At 43.1% G+C, this 15234-nt stretch overlaps 1 long non-coding RNA gene across 3 annotated transcripts in view; it reads left to right on the top strand.

Annotated features, from left to right (window-relative positions):
- The window catches only part of LOC134944875 (uncharacterized), a 93838-nt gene extending 80843 nt beyond the window's left edge, over positions 1-12995 (top strand). For 2 of the 3 annotated variants that reach the window (XR_010181976.1, XR_010181975.1), the window contains exons 2-3: positions 2509-2606; positions 11550-12995. This is a non-coding gene — a long non-coding RNA (uncharacterized LOC134944875). Of the gene's footprint in view, positions 1-2508; positions 2607-2805; positions 3106-11549 lie in introns of those variants that run through there. The other variant, XR_010181977.1, reaches the window with a different exon arrangement.
- Positions 12996-15234: the final 2239 nt, after the last annotated feature.

The raw sequence follows: 15234 nt of genomic DNA, 5'->3' as shown, positions 1-15234 counted from the left end.
CTATAGTGTGACATAATATGAAGTTGAGGTACTATAGTGTGGCATAATATGAACTGGAGGGCATTATAGTATTACATAATATGAACTGGGGCACTGTAATGTGGCACAATATCAAGTTGAGCCACTGTGGTGTGGCATAATATGAACTGGGGACACTATGTCATTATGTGATTGGGTTACTGTGTGGCATAATGTGTACTGGCAGACCTACAATGTGACATAATGTGTACTAGGTCACTACTATGGGGTATAATATTAACCAAGGCACTACTATGGGTATAACATGAACTAGGGCAGTACTATGGGGCACCACATTAAATAGAATACTACTATGGTATAAAAACTGAACTAGGGCACTATTATGGGGCATACAATTAAAAATAGCTGCAGAGAGGCATCTCTCTAGAAGCATTGGGACAGGGGCCCCTTCAAAATGTTGCTATGGGGCCACAAAGTTCTGGCTACGCCCCTGTATGTAATATTTAGTAAGACTCTGAAAACATATAATTTTCTGTCTAATACAATACCAGGCGTATGTTACCTTGCAGAGATATCATGGAGATTATTTTGCTAGCCCTGATCTCCATTGTACATATTATCAACAAAATCACTTTATATACAGTCTCTGATTTTATGTTAAAGAAAAGGTAAACATTGCTGTAATGTTCAGACCAAACTTGACCTATGTGGTTGAGGCAAACGAACATAACATATTCTTTTTCATTTTATCTCATCTAAATTTACCCCAAGCTAAACACATAGTTATCCTTTATTAAGATGAATTTATTTATTGATTTTTTTAATTGATTGAATTAAGGTAATTTGTATACAGATAAATCCCCTTTCTCCAAATTGTCAGTTTTGACAAATGTACCTATCTCTGAACAGAAATTGGAAAATAAATCCCAGCTGAGCTGTATCATATGCAAGCAGTACTAGGTAAGTTTGGCAAAGAGAACCCTGGTTGATATGTAATGAAAGGATCGCTATTAATGACTATAAGGGTTTTTACTTCTCTTCCTCACAATAAGAAATGTCAGGCCTAATAATGATTTGGGGGTTTTTCATAAAAAATGCATATTTTCCCTGACAATTTCATAAGAAACATCAGCAAACTTTTGAAATGATACATTTTTGTATAACAAAGTTTGGAATTTAATGGATGTCAGTTAAGTGTGGCAGCCAAGGTTGGGGCAATGTGACATGCTAACAAACAGTAGTTTGGACCAAGTTCTTGCAATATACTATTTGTTTTTCATTTATTTATTTATTTATTTATTTATTTATATATATGGTTTTATACTAAAAATGAATACTCTTTTATTTTGGAATACATTTGCTGACTATAGATCCTCTCCATTTAGTGGACATTTGTTTTTCATTTCAGTATGCAACAAAACAAATTATAAATATGAGGTCACTGATTAGCTGATAGTGTGGGTAATTCCAAATTGATTGCAGCAGGATTTTTGTTAGCAATTGGGCAAAACCATGTGCACTGCAGGGGAGGCGGATATAACATGTGCAGAGAGAGTTAGATTTGGGTGGGGTGTGTTCAATCTGCAATCTAATTTGCAGTGTAAAAATAAAGCAGCCAGTATTTACCCTGCACAGAAACAAAATAACCCACCCAAATCTTACTCTCTCTACACATGTTATATCTGCCTCCTCTGCAGTGCACATGGTTTTGCCCAATTGCTATCAAAAATCCTGCTGCAATCAACTTGGAATTACCCCCAGTGTTGGCTACATGTAGGTACAGGAGACTGAATCATGCTATTTGAGGAAATTGAGATACCTCAGATGACACCTAGCTGATGTAAAAGGCCCTTGAAGGCACTCGGTGGACCTACTGTCAAGCATTGCCTTTTTAGGGATTTTTCCTTGGAAATGCATATACCCGTGACAAAGCTGACAAAATGGTGCAGTACAACCCTGGGACGTGCGGTGAGCTAAATGGCTCAGGAGGCACTGGCTAACCCCAGAGCCAGATTTACATGCAATATATGAGCCAAAGGGTGCATCTGGGCATTATACACAGGTGCAGCAGTATAAACTCCTGGAAATCTGGTGAGTTTTGATTAGGGATGTGTGGAAAGGATACACAGGTGAGGCACTGCCTCACCTGCCATAGACTTTTTACTCCAGAGTTTGGGTTATAAAAATTATTAGAATAATGCAAAGAAGATATTTCAAACAAATTATCAGTATTTTTCATATATTTTATTCAGTCAAAACTCTGGTTTAAATGTACCTATGACAGGAAAGGCTCTGCCTCACCTGCCTCAACCCACCGCACATCACTGGCGCCACAACCCCACGAACTAACTGTCTTAAATGTTATTTTGTGTATTATAAATGTTGCACATCATTAAATGAGCCTGTTAATAAAAATAGCTATAATAACATAGACAATATAAAGTACAGAATTTTTGAAACTATCAGACTGTCAATAAAAGATATTTGCTAACTATGCAAATATTGTACCTCCTAACTATACCAATTTAGGTGGAACCGTCACAATTTGAGGACACTGTCCCAACAGTCGATGCATTTGTCCTATCTCCGAAGATGTGAGTGGCAAGCCCACACTCAAAATTGACATGGTGAGTAGATGCCACATGTAGGGCTATAATAACTGGTTGGCAAGGATAGCACTCTCCAGGGGTTCAGTCTGAGGGGAGGTGCACCCATCCCCTGACTCAGTTTCCCCAAAAATGTAACCCCTAAGGGACTTGTGGCTGGCCAGTGCCATAGAAGGCTCTCCCCTAATTACTGTACCCCATCCTTGTCTTTTGGTTCAAGTTTCTGACTCTAGGTTCTGATGTGGAGCTTCCGTGATGTTGTGGGCCAAAAGTGAAGTGTGTGCATCATTTTGCCAGCAACCGTAGACGTTGGAAGAGATGAGTTGTGTTAATAGTTCATATTGATAGAATGACTTGAATTCTAGTTACTATTGTGTATTCCAACAAAATGTCTGTTTCTAAAATATAGGCTACAGGTGTACTTTAAAAAGAACACAAAGGTTAAAATCACTGGAGAGCTTCCTGAAATGTTAAAGGTTGTAAATGATGTATTATGAAGACAGAACAAATAAACACACAATGAAAGGGATCTCTTTTAAGCCAACTTGATATTTACTGTACTTACAAATCTTGCCAACACCAATATTAGCTCCTACTTATTGCAGCTGATTAATGTAATCTTCAAACACGTTCAACATTTACTGGCACTTTTACACTTATTTCAGGCACTTTCCTGAATGACAGTTATAGAGCTGAACTCTGGGATTTCTTCTTACTAAAACTGTTTATTGTGGGACACATCTACTGAATGGCATACATCAACACTTGGGGAATAGGCACAACATGCACCAGAAGTGGGCATGTCCTATCATGTTGCAGCGTGGGCAAAACATGAGTCCATCGGATGAAACAGAGTTCTTAAATCAGGACCGTCATTGTTCAGCCTCTCACTAAGCCCTTTCTGGCAAATTTGAAGCCTACAGTATAACCACCTTTACTTTTCAATAATCTGTTCAGAAGAGGTGTTTGTAGAACGGTGTTTTATTATTCAGTAAAGGGATCACAGATATGATGCGTTGATTTGATGTACAATACGATATGATGATATGTGATAATGAGGTAAAACTGTTAATGAAACAAGAATATGCAATTATGATATGCATGTGAAAAGCAAAATGGATATACACAAGTACATATAACATGGGCTGTGCAAACATGTGATTACATGTGCAAGTATAAACTACAGTGCAGCTAACATTACTCACTGGCTAAACAGGTTGAGATGAGACATTTAATATACAAACTCACCATCGAATGCTATATGAGAGTTGGACCCATGTAAAGCATGACTGTCTGGGACCATGAGGGAAGTAGAAAGGCTGATCCCAGCTTCTTCATCCCAGAATGCATTGCAAGACTGGCTACAAGAGGCTATGAGGGTCAAATTAATTGATGGGACTGACCACCAGATGGGGCAATAATACAACTTTCTGTAGTAAAAGTAATCAGATCTACACAAAGCAAATGCTGAAGGCATGACACTCCCCATCTGGTATCACTGGTACCATATTTTAAACTCTAAACAGATAACAATAAGAATAGTTCAGTCACTGGTCTGAGGAACAACTTAGTCTCTCCTCGCTTACAGATCTTGACCTCAACCTTACGAACCTTCCCATCCTTGCTTGGGAACGTCTTGGTGACAAGACTTAAAGGCCATTCGTTGCGTTGTGACTGGCAATCTCTGACGAGCACAATGTCACCTGGTTTTAAGTTGGGTTTGGCAACTTGCCACTTGCTCCTTGACTGCAGGGTAGAAAGGTATTGTCTTTTCCATCTGTCCCAAAAGGTGTTTGCAAGGCTTTGAACTTGTCTCCATTGACGTTTGAACAGGTCTTTGGTATTGAATTCTCCAGGAGGAGCATAGGTAATCCCGGTCTTCTGTGTAAGAAGAGTGGCCGGAGTAAGTAGAAGTGGGTCTTCTGGGTCATTAGACACTGAAGTCAATGGTCTTCCGTTGACAATAGCTGAGACTTCAGCCATGAAGGTTGTTAAACTCTCGTGAGTAAGTCTTGCAGTTCCCACTTGCAAGAATATGGAATCAAGGATTCTGCGTATCATGCCGATCATCCTTTCCCAGGCACCTCCCATATGAGAAGAATGAGGCGGGTTGAAGGTCCATGTACAACCTTGCTCACTGAGATATCTCTCTATGCTTTTAGTGTCAATGTTCGAATTAATTTGTAATTCTTTGGCTGCTCCAATGAAGTTGGTACCTCTGTCGGACCGGATGTGTTTTACTGGGCCACGGATAGCAATGAAGCGTCTAAAGGCATTGATGAAGCTTGAAGTGTCCATTGATTCTATAACTTCGATGTGAACAGCTCTGATGCTCATACAAGTGAATACAACCGCCCAGCGCTTGCTGTTCGCATTCGCACCTCTAGTATGTCGTGTGATGACAGTCCATGGACCAAATACATCAAGACCAACATTGGAGAAAGGAGGGTCTGTACCAAGTCTGTCTGTTGGAAGATTAGCCATCTTCTGAGTTTGGGAAGTACCACGAAGTCTACGGCAAATGATACATTTGAAGATTGTGCTGCTTACACACCTTTTCGCTCCAATAATCCAGAACCCAGCTGATCGTAGAGCTCCTTCGGTAAACAATCGTCCTTGGTGTTTGACTTCGTTGTGATAGTGTTGCACAATTAAAGAAGCTATGTGGTGACTCCCAGGAATGATTAAAGGATTTTTCTCATTTGTCTCCAAGTTTGCTTCTTGAAGACGGCCTCCTACTCTCAATAAATGATTTTCATCAAGAAAAGGGTCTAGCTTTTTTAAGGTGCTGTCTTTGGGAATAGGATTTCCACTGTTAATGCAGTCGATCTCTCCGGAAAAGATTTGGTGCTGCACAACACGGATGATAAGGTTCTTGGATCGTTGTGTTTCTTCTGGTGCGTAAACATTTTGACAGTGGTGCCAACCTTTACATCCATTCACACTTACAGATGCGTTGCGTTTAAATGAATGGACTATGTGAGTTAAGCAGGTAATGGCTCTGACAAGTGATTTCCAAGTTGAAAATCTTTGGAATCTGTGAGGCTGAAGTTGACAATCTGAAGTTACGGTATGGATTGTAGTTATTTGTGGACGAATTTCAACATCTGAGTCTGCGTCTACTAGCTTGAATATGCTACTTTCAGGATTGTTCGAATCTGCCTTGTACAGGAATTCAGGTCCTCTGAGCCATGTAGTGTCTTTGAGGATACTGGCTGGGACAGCTCTTGTAGCGTGATCTGCTGGATTGTGAGCAGTAGATACATAGTGCCACTGTTTTGGATTGGTGGATCTTCTGATTCTTAGCACACGATTGCTGACATAAACATGGAACCGTCTGGTCTCGTTGCATATGTAGCCTAATACTACCTTACTGTCTGTGTAGAAATCTGCTTCAGAGAGTCCAATTGGTAACTCAGATGAAATGAGCTCAGCTAATTCTACAGCTAGTACTGCAGCACAAAGTTCAAGTCTGGGCACTGTGTGTTCTGGACGTGGAGCTAACTTTGCTTTGCCCATGACAAATCCAATATGACATTGTCCCTTGATGTCCATGGTCTTAAGATATGCAACTGCAGCAATTGCTTGGGTTGAGGCATCAGAGAATACACATAGTCTCTGGTTTTGTACTGCTGTAGAAGGCACGGGGGCATATGGACGTGTAATGCGGAGGTTGGTTAAGGTAGATAGAGAATCTTTCCACTCTTGCCACAAGTTTCTTTTCTGGGGAGGCAGTGGGGCATCCCAGTCAATTGACTCACAGGTTAGGTCTCTGAGCAAAGCTTTACCTTGGATAGTGACAGGAGCTGCAAATCCTAAGGGGTCGTACAAGCTGTTTAGAGTAGAGAGAACACCTCTGCGAGTGAAGGGTCTTTCTTCGCTGTTTACTTGGAAGGTAAAGGTGTCAGATTTTAAGTCCCACAAGAGTCCAAGGCTACGTTGAGCTGGTGGGGAATCGGTTCCTAAATCCAAGTCTCTTAAATCGCTGGTATGATCTTGGGAAGGGAAGGCTTCCATCACTACTTTGCTGTTGGAAGCTATTTTGTGAAGCCTCAGGTTTGAACAAGCAAGCATTTCCTGAGCTCTTTTGAGGAGGCTGATTGCTGTCTCGGCTGTTGGCATAGATTTTAGGCAGTCATCCACGTAGAAGTCTTTATCTACAAGTTGTCTAACATCAGAACCATACTCTAGCTCACCCTCTTGAGCTGAACGTCTGAGTCCATAGATGGCAACTGCAGGTGAAGGGCTGTTACCAAAGATGTGTACCTTCATGCGATACTCCGTGATGTCTTTTGAGGGGTCATTGTCTCTGAACCAGAAGAATCTTAGGAAATTCCTGTCTTTTTCTCTCACAAGAAAGCAATGAAACATTTGTTGAATGTCAGCTGTGAAGGCAATAGAGTCTTTTCGGAAACGGATGAGTACTCCTAGGAGTTTGTTGTTAAGGTCTGGTCCTGTCAGGAGTACGTCATTTAAAGAAACACCTTCAAACTGGGCACTGGAATCGAACACCACTCTTATCTGACCTGGTTTCTTCGGGTGATATACTCCGAACATTGGCAGGTACCAGCATTCTTCTGTGTCTTTAAGAATGGGAGCTATCTCGGCGTGACCATTCTCAAATATTTTAGCCATAAAGGAGAAGAAATGATCTTTCATCTCTGGTTTCCTGTGAAAGTTGTGTTTAAGTGAAGAGAAGCGTTTGAGTACTTGTTCTCTGTCATTAGGAAGGCGTTGTCTGGGTGTTCTAAAGGGTAGAGGAGCAACCCAGCTGTTGGCATCATCCTTGACTAGTCCTTTCTCCATTATTTCCAAGAATAGTTTGTCCTCTATGGACATTGCCACCTGGTCATCCTTCTTTGTTCTCTGGAAGACTGCGTGTCCCAGATGATCTTGATAGTTGTCACAGATATGGTTGTCACTAGTTGAGTCTATGAAGGTACAGTGTGGTAATTCCTTTATGAGGAAATGGTTATGACATGGCTGGAATAGAGAAGGGCGTCCATTTTCTAAAGTACAGGTAAGCATGCTGTTGACAGAATCTGGTTTATGCACATCTCCAAGACATACTTCTCCTATTATTACCCATCCCAGATCCAGTCTTTGAGCGTAAGGTGCGTTATGTGGACCATTAATCTGACTTCTGGCTTTGTGGACTTGTAGGATATCCCTCCCAATGAGTAGATTTATTTGGGCATGTGGATCCAGTTCTGGTATCAGATGTGCTATGCGTTTCAAATGTGTATGGTGTTTAGCTACATCTGGTGTAGGAATCTCACTCCTATTGTCTGGAATCTCGTCACACTCTGTGATAGTTGGTAAAGAGAGACATGTCTTCCCATCCAAGGACTCAATTTGATAGCCAGTTGCTCTCCTTCCTGTTGTCTCAAAACTCCCTGCGCAGGATCTTAAGGAGTAAGGAGTGCTGGGTCCTTTAACATTAAAGGTCTCAAAGAAGATTGATCTGGCTAGAGACCTGTTACTTTGGTCATCTAGGATTGCATAAAGTTTAACGGCTTTGTCTGGATGGCCTTTGGGGTAAACTTTGACTAAACATATTTTGGAGCAGGATCTACCGCTAATGGCATCTTTGCAGACTTCGGTACATTGTGAAGTTATTTCTGGTGTGACTGCAACAGTGTCTTTTTGTTCTACACTGTGCTCCCCGCCATGCTCTGTATCGGTATAACTGTGTTGCAAAGCCCATGGGGGAGGACCAGGGTGTAGAGCGGTATTGTGGTCTGTGCTGTGGCATTCTGTGCAGTTAGCACTAACCTTGCAGTCCTTGGCGAGGTGTGATGTGGAGGAACAGCACTTGTAGCAGATCCTATTCTCCTTTAAGAAGGCTTTGCGGTTCTCCAGGGACTTTTCTCTGAAGGTTCTGCATTTCAGGAGAGGATGCGGTTTGTGATGCAGAGGACATTGCTTGGCTGGATCTTTGTCTGTGGTCTCTTGGCGATTAAAGCTGGTAGACCTGCGGAAAGAATCTGAATAATGCACATTAGTCTTGTGAACTGCAACTGATGTTTTGCGGGGGTTAGGTACCATAGGTGCAGTATTTGTCAAGGTAAAGGCAAAACTAGGATCATTCCTGGTCATAGCTTGCTGGTGTACAAAGTCCACGAAAACTGAGAATGGTGGAAATTGCACTTTGTTCTGCCGCTTATATTTGGAGCCATGGTTGATCCATTGTTCCTGCAGATTATACGGTAGTTTCTGCACTATAGGGTTAACGCCTCTGGCTGTGTCAAGGAAGGCAAGTCCTGGTAAATCTCCCTCACATTTAGCTACTTGAAGTTCTTTTAGTAAGTCACTTAGTTCTCTGAGTCTCTGATAGCCTTTGTTGGGTAACCTGGGGAAATCGTCTATTCTTTTGAACAGAGCACTCTCTATTATCTCTGGTGAGCCATAGCACTCATTAAGTCTATCCCAGATCATCCTAAGTCCATTCTCAGGGTGGTTAATGTTAATCACTCTTATCCTTCTAGCATGTTCTGCAGATTCATTCCCAAGCCATTTAATTAAGAGGTCTATCTCTTCACTATGTGAAAGGTCTATTCCTCTGATAGCATTTTGAAAAGAGGACTGCCAGGCTCTGAAGTTCTCAGGGCGATCATTGAACTTTGAAATACTAATCGTGACTAATTCACGGCGGGTGAGAAATTTAGCAAAGTCTAATGTGTCCTGATTGGCTCTTGGAGATGTCGGTACATTAACACGGTAGGTATATGGTGTGTAGTCATACCTGTTAGTGTTGTCTGGTTCCCGACGGTTGGTATCACACCGCTTCTGTGTGAAGTAGGCTGTGTCTTTCTTGGAGTTTGCAGATTCAGACATCTGAGGTGGGGAAGAGTTGTCCCTCATAGGTTCACAGTGTCTAGGATTCTCTTGCTTGCAAATGTGTGGCCTGTTGTCCACTGGTGGTGGCGCTGTAGAGTGTACTTGATTTGTTTGCATGAGGTCTGAATGCGTACCTTGTAAAGATGGAGGGTTGCTACTCCTTTTTGAGACTTGACGTACGTATTCTGATGTGCGTTGCAGTGAATCCTGAGATCCATTCTCTGTGTCAAGTACATTGGTTCTTCTTATATCAGGGAGTTCTGCAGTCTCCAAGATTTCTGCTTCAGCTATGGCAGCCGCTGCCTCCTTCTCTGCAGCGAGCTTCTCGCCGATTGCTTCTAAGCGTTTGCTCTCGATTTTTAATTGCATCTCCTGCTCGGCAAAGTTAGCCCTTACTTTTGCGGCTTCCGCTTTTGCACGTGCCATGATGGCTGCATTACTGACAGACAAGGATTTGGAGGAACCAGAGACTTGGGACCTTGTTTTGTATGAGGATATCGTTTTCTGTGACATGGTGATCTGGTAGAGATGTTTGATTGTGTAGAGACTGCTGTAATGCTGTCTGCAAGTAACTGTTCAGACTGTGTCGCAGATCTCTGAGGAGTCAGTATCTTTGAACTGTTATGAAGCTGCTTGACTGTGAAGAGACTGTTGTGTTGCCTTATAAGCGTGGCTGCACTGACTTGTACAGGTTTCTGTGTAGTCAAATGGCGGTACTCCTATTGCTGAGCTGCCATAGTTGGTAGACTGTATAGAAACTGTGTGGCTGTCATATGCAGATAGCTGTGGCTGGCAGTGTAACGGCTCTGTAAGTCAGTATATGTCCCCACTGCTGACAGGCAATGATTTACTGACGGAGTCAGTGTAAGAGAGTCCATCTGCTTGTAGCATTCGATGTTTTACTGTTCAACCTCTCACTAAGCCCTTTCTGGCAAATTTGAAGCCTACAGTATAACCACCTTTACTTTTCAATAATCTGTTCAGAAGAGGTGTTTGTAGAACGGTGTTTTATTATTCAGTAAAGGGATCACAGATATGATGCGTTGATTTGATGTACAATACGATATGATGATATGTGATAATGAGGTAAAACTGTTAATGAAACAAGAATATGCAATTATGATATGCATGTGAAAAGCAAAATGGATATACACAAGTACATATAACATGGGCTGTGCAAACATGTGATTACATGTGCAAGTATAAACTACAGTGCAGCTAACATTACTCACTGGCTAAACAGGTTGAGATGAGACATTTAATATACAAACTCACCATCGAATGCTATATGAGAGTTGGACCCATGTAAAGCATGACTGTCTGGGACCATGAGGGAAGTAGAAAGGCTGATCCCAGCTTCTTCATCCCAGAATGCATTGCAAGACTGGCTACAAGAGGCTATGAGGGTCAAATTAATTGATGGGACTGACCACCAGATGGGGCAATAATACAACTTTCTGTAGTAAAAGTAATCAGATCTACACAAAGCAAATGCTGAAGGCATGACAGTCATACCTAACTCTGGATCTTTGTTAGGTATACAGAATCATATATGTCTTCCACTGCTGGTTAGCAAAGCCTGGGTAATGCAAATTCTGTATCTACAATCAGAGTAACTGGAGGTTCATTCTCAAAACTCATATGCCTCTACCTAATAAACAAAGGACGTAATGCACCTTTAATGCACAGTTAGGTGCAGTGCCTAAGATCCATAACTATCAACAGTTTCATTTTTATAATCTGGATACTGAATGTGCTCCTAGATAGAGAGGGCATGGTCACGTCACACTGGAGCAAACTGTTGGTAGCTCAAGCTAATATGGCTACAACATATCCCTTAAGTTAGTAAGGTTGAAAAAAGACATACTGTAGGTCCACCATGTTCAACATCTCATAAATTCTAATTGTTTTGATCTAGAGGAAAGAAAAAACTATTCCACAAGAATGGAATCTGATAAAATCCCCCTATGTCTTCAACACATTCTAGCTATAAAGATACAATTTATTGTAAGAAATGTATCCAATCTATGTACTGTAGGTGATGAGGAATTATACAGGTTACCCATCCTTACCATAGAGACCAACTATTTATGCTGATAATGAAACATTCTTTCTTCCATTCAGTACTGATGACCCCTTGTCAGAGTTGTTGGAGACTGTGAATCCAACTGGTTTTTGGAAATCAGCCGAGCAGGCCGTATGAAAGTCTTTTTCATAAGTCTCGGGTTGGAATGCAGCAAGCTGTGAGGCACATCAGATGGACAGGTGAGGACTGAGCACTGGAGGTCGGTTACCGTAAACGGACACCTGGGAGTCTCCGGAAGCGAGGAACTGCAGGGCTAGACGACACTGGGTCTCAATGAAGGAAGCCAGGGTTCAGCAGTTTTAGTAGCATGAAGCGGAACTGTGAGACTGGTTGCGAATCTTGCGTCACTGAAGATATTCAGAGAGAAACTGGATGCTGTAAACAACGCAGTGGAGCACAGAGAAACGAATGCACACATTACTGTGTGTAAGACGTTGCACTGGCAATCTCTTACCCAGAAATCCTCTGCTTTATACCTGGAGGCTGGATCTCATTGGTCCTGCTGGAACTTGCTGGTTATTGGTTCTTACAGGTCAGCTGACCCATCCAAGATGGCTGCGTCATTCCCAGACCTACGCAGCTGGAGCCTGTACCATGGAACACCTCTGCCTCTGCTACCTGCTTCTCCAGCTGTGCCTACAGCCTGCGCCCGCCGCCAGCAGCCTGCGTTCCCTCCCCGTCCTTGAGGGACCCCACCAGAGCGTCCGGACACGTGAGTGCCGGCACTCCCGCAGTTTGTCCTGCTGAGCCATGATGCCCATCGTTCTCAGTATGGTCAAGATAATTGGAGAAATATTTGACCATGGATATATGGATATATCCAGCTGTAATGTGTTTTTTTAATATAAAAATAGTTATAAAATACAGAGAGCCCCTGTAACCCATTGTACAGCATTTCTGACTCGGAGTGGCATAATAGGTTAAAAGGGTTTTTTAAATATTCTGCAGCTGTGTGTCAAATAAAGAGCTGACATCCACCCGAGAGTGGAAGATGTTGACACATGGAGGGACACACACTGCATGATAATAATTAATGTGCACACACACGCTGTAGCATAATCTGAATCCTCCTCCAGGCGCTACACCTGGCAGACGGCTGCAAAATGTGCCCAAGAGGCTGCTGTACTATGGCAAAGCTGGAGAAATGGCTCATAATGCATCACTCTTTCTACAATATATGCCTTTGTTCATAGACCACCTGGTTTTTCTAACTTCCCTATTAACTTAACAGTAGTGGCTAGATCAGAGGTTCTCAAACTCGGTCCTCGGGGGCCCACACAGTGCATGTTTTGCAGGTCTCCTCACAGAATCGCAAGTGAAATAATTTGCTCCACCTGTGGACCTTTTAAAATGTGTCAGTGAGTAATTAATACACCTGTGCACCTGCTGGGTTACCTGCAAACAGTGGCGGATCCAGGGGGGGGGGCACTCGGGCCCGTGCCCCCCCTGTCATTTGTGGCTTCCCCCCCCATCCCCCGTCCCCCCCCCCCAGCGGCGTCGGCGCCGCACAGGGAGATGACGGGCGCCCGCTGAGATTCTGTTACCAGCGGGCGCCCGTCTCCCTGCACAGCGGTAGCCGGAGGCCGGAGCTCAGTACTGAGCTCCGGCTTCCGGCGCTGTCACTGCGCCGTGCGCTATGGGAGAGACGTCAGTCATGACGTCTCTCTCATAGTACTGAGGAGAGGACGCCAGTCAGAAGGAGTACTGCAGCGGCGCGGGAACGGGGCTCGGTAAGTATTGTGTTTTTTTCTTCCTTAATGCAGCGGGGGCATCTCCTGGGGGAAACTACGGGGGGACATTACTACTGGGGGGGGCACCAACAAGGGGCATTACTACTGGGGGGGCATTAACAAGGGGCATTACTACTGAGGGGGGGCATTACTACTGGGGGCATTATAACTGGGGGCATCACTACTGGGGGGGCAGCTACTGGGGGCATTATTACTGGGGGAGCAGCTACTGGGGGCATTATTACTGGGGGGCACCTACAGGGGGCATTACTACTTGGGGGCTAAACTACAGGGGCATTACTACTTGGGGGCTAAACTACAGGGGGAGCCAAACTACTGGGGGCATAACTACAGGGGCCAAACTATTGGGGGCATTACTACTTGGGGGCTAAACTACAGGGGCATTACTACTTGGGGGCTAAACTACAGGGGGAGCCGAACTACTGGGGGCATAACTACAGGGGCCAAACTATTGGGGGCATTACTACTGGAGGCTAAACTATAAGGGGGGCATAACTACAGGGGCTAAACTGCAATGGGGCAAACTACAGGGGGGCATTACTACTGGTGGCTAAACTATAAGGGGGGCATAACTACAGGAGCTAAACTACAATGGGGCAAACTATAGGGGGGTATTACTACTGGTGGCTAAACTACTGGGGTCATAACTGCAGGGGCATTACCACTGGGGGCATAATGACTAGGGGGATTACTACAGGCAACATTACTACTGGGGGCAATACGGGCATTGCATAAGGGACACCACTACTATGGGGTCTATATAAGGGGCACTACCAGTACAGTGGACATTGCATAATGAGCGCTACAACTGTGGGCATTGTATAAGAAGCGCCACCTCACATGCACTGAAGCCGCACGCAAATGTACTTGCCCCTTCCATGGTGCCCCCCCTATCATTTTCTTCTGGATCCGCCCCTGCCTGCAAAACATGCACTGTGTGGGCTCCCGAGGACCGAGTTTGAGAACCTCTGGGCTAGATACTCTTCAGTAACTGTGGGAAATACCATCTGACATGGGGAAAAGCAAGGTTGCTAGCAGTTTTACTATACAAGTCACCATTTATTTCCTTTAGTAACCTGGAGGCAAGCGAAGCGAGCAACCGAGCCCTAAGCGTTATTGAAAGTAGCAAGTCCGCAAGGGTACATCTTGGGTTCCATGTTCTGAACCTTGCTCTTTCCCCCTCTTGTAGCAGGTCAGATGGTATTTCCCATGCTTCACTGAAGAGGATATAGTCTCAACCCTACTCAAGTCCATGGGTCCCTTCCTCTCTTAATACACTCCCGAGTATTTGTATAGTATTTGTAGCTCCCTTGTAAAACATTTTTATTGAAGCTCACTCAAGGACAATATTTTTATTTGCTTTCATTTTTAATTTGGAATATGTGTATTTCAATATAATAACTTATGCTAGGTGGTTTATTACAAACCATAATCAGTAACTTACTTGTATATTTTATATATGTATATTAAATAATTTGTCCGGTCTATTGTGGCATAGGTAAAAGCACCTCTCACTTTTTACAGTTTATTCATTTATGTCACTAAATTTATACTTTAAGTCCATCACTTTAATGAAGATCATTGGGGATTAAATGAATGCATTATATGAATGAATGTCAAAAGTGCAATTGATCGATCATAAGATAAGCAATTTAACACCCACATCACTTTGCGCTATTGTTTTTCTATCTCTTTTATTATACATGGGCCTAGTGAGACGTCATCATAAGGACAAAGCTCCAAGGAGACACCCAAGGGTGGCACTACCCTCCATCGGCTAGCAATAGTGCTGTCATTGCGTGAATACACTTTTGGATTACCTCATGATCCTTTTTTATTTCCTTTATTTATGAACACCGTTATGCAAGAATCCAATGTCACTAATAGAATCAGAAACCTCCGGATCCTTTTGATGCAGCCATATTACCTGTATAGCCTTGCCTTTACACACCATGCTTGTGTACATTCTGCA

The sequence above is a fragment of the Pseudophryne corroboree genome, chromosome 7 (assembly GCF_028390025.1).
Source record: "Pseudophryne corroboree isolate aPseCor3 chromosome 7, aPseCor3.hap2, whole genome shotgun sequence".
NCBI lineage: Eukaryota > Metazoa > Chordata > Amphibia > Anura > Myobatrachidae > Pseudophryne > Pseudophryne corroboree.
Note: the sequence above shows the minus strand (reverse complement) of the source record. Positions and strands in the feature narration are given on the sequence as shown.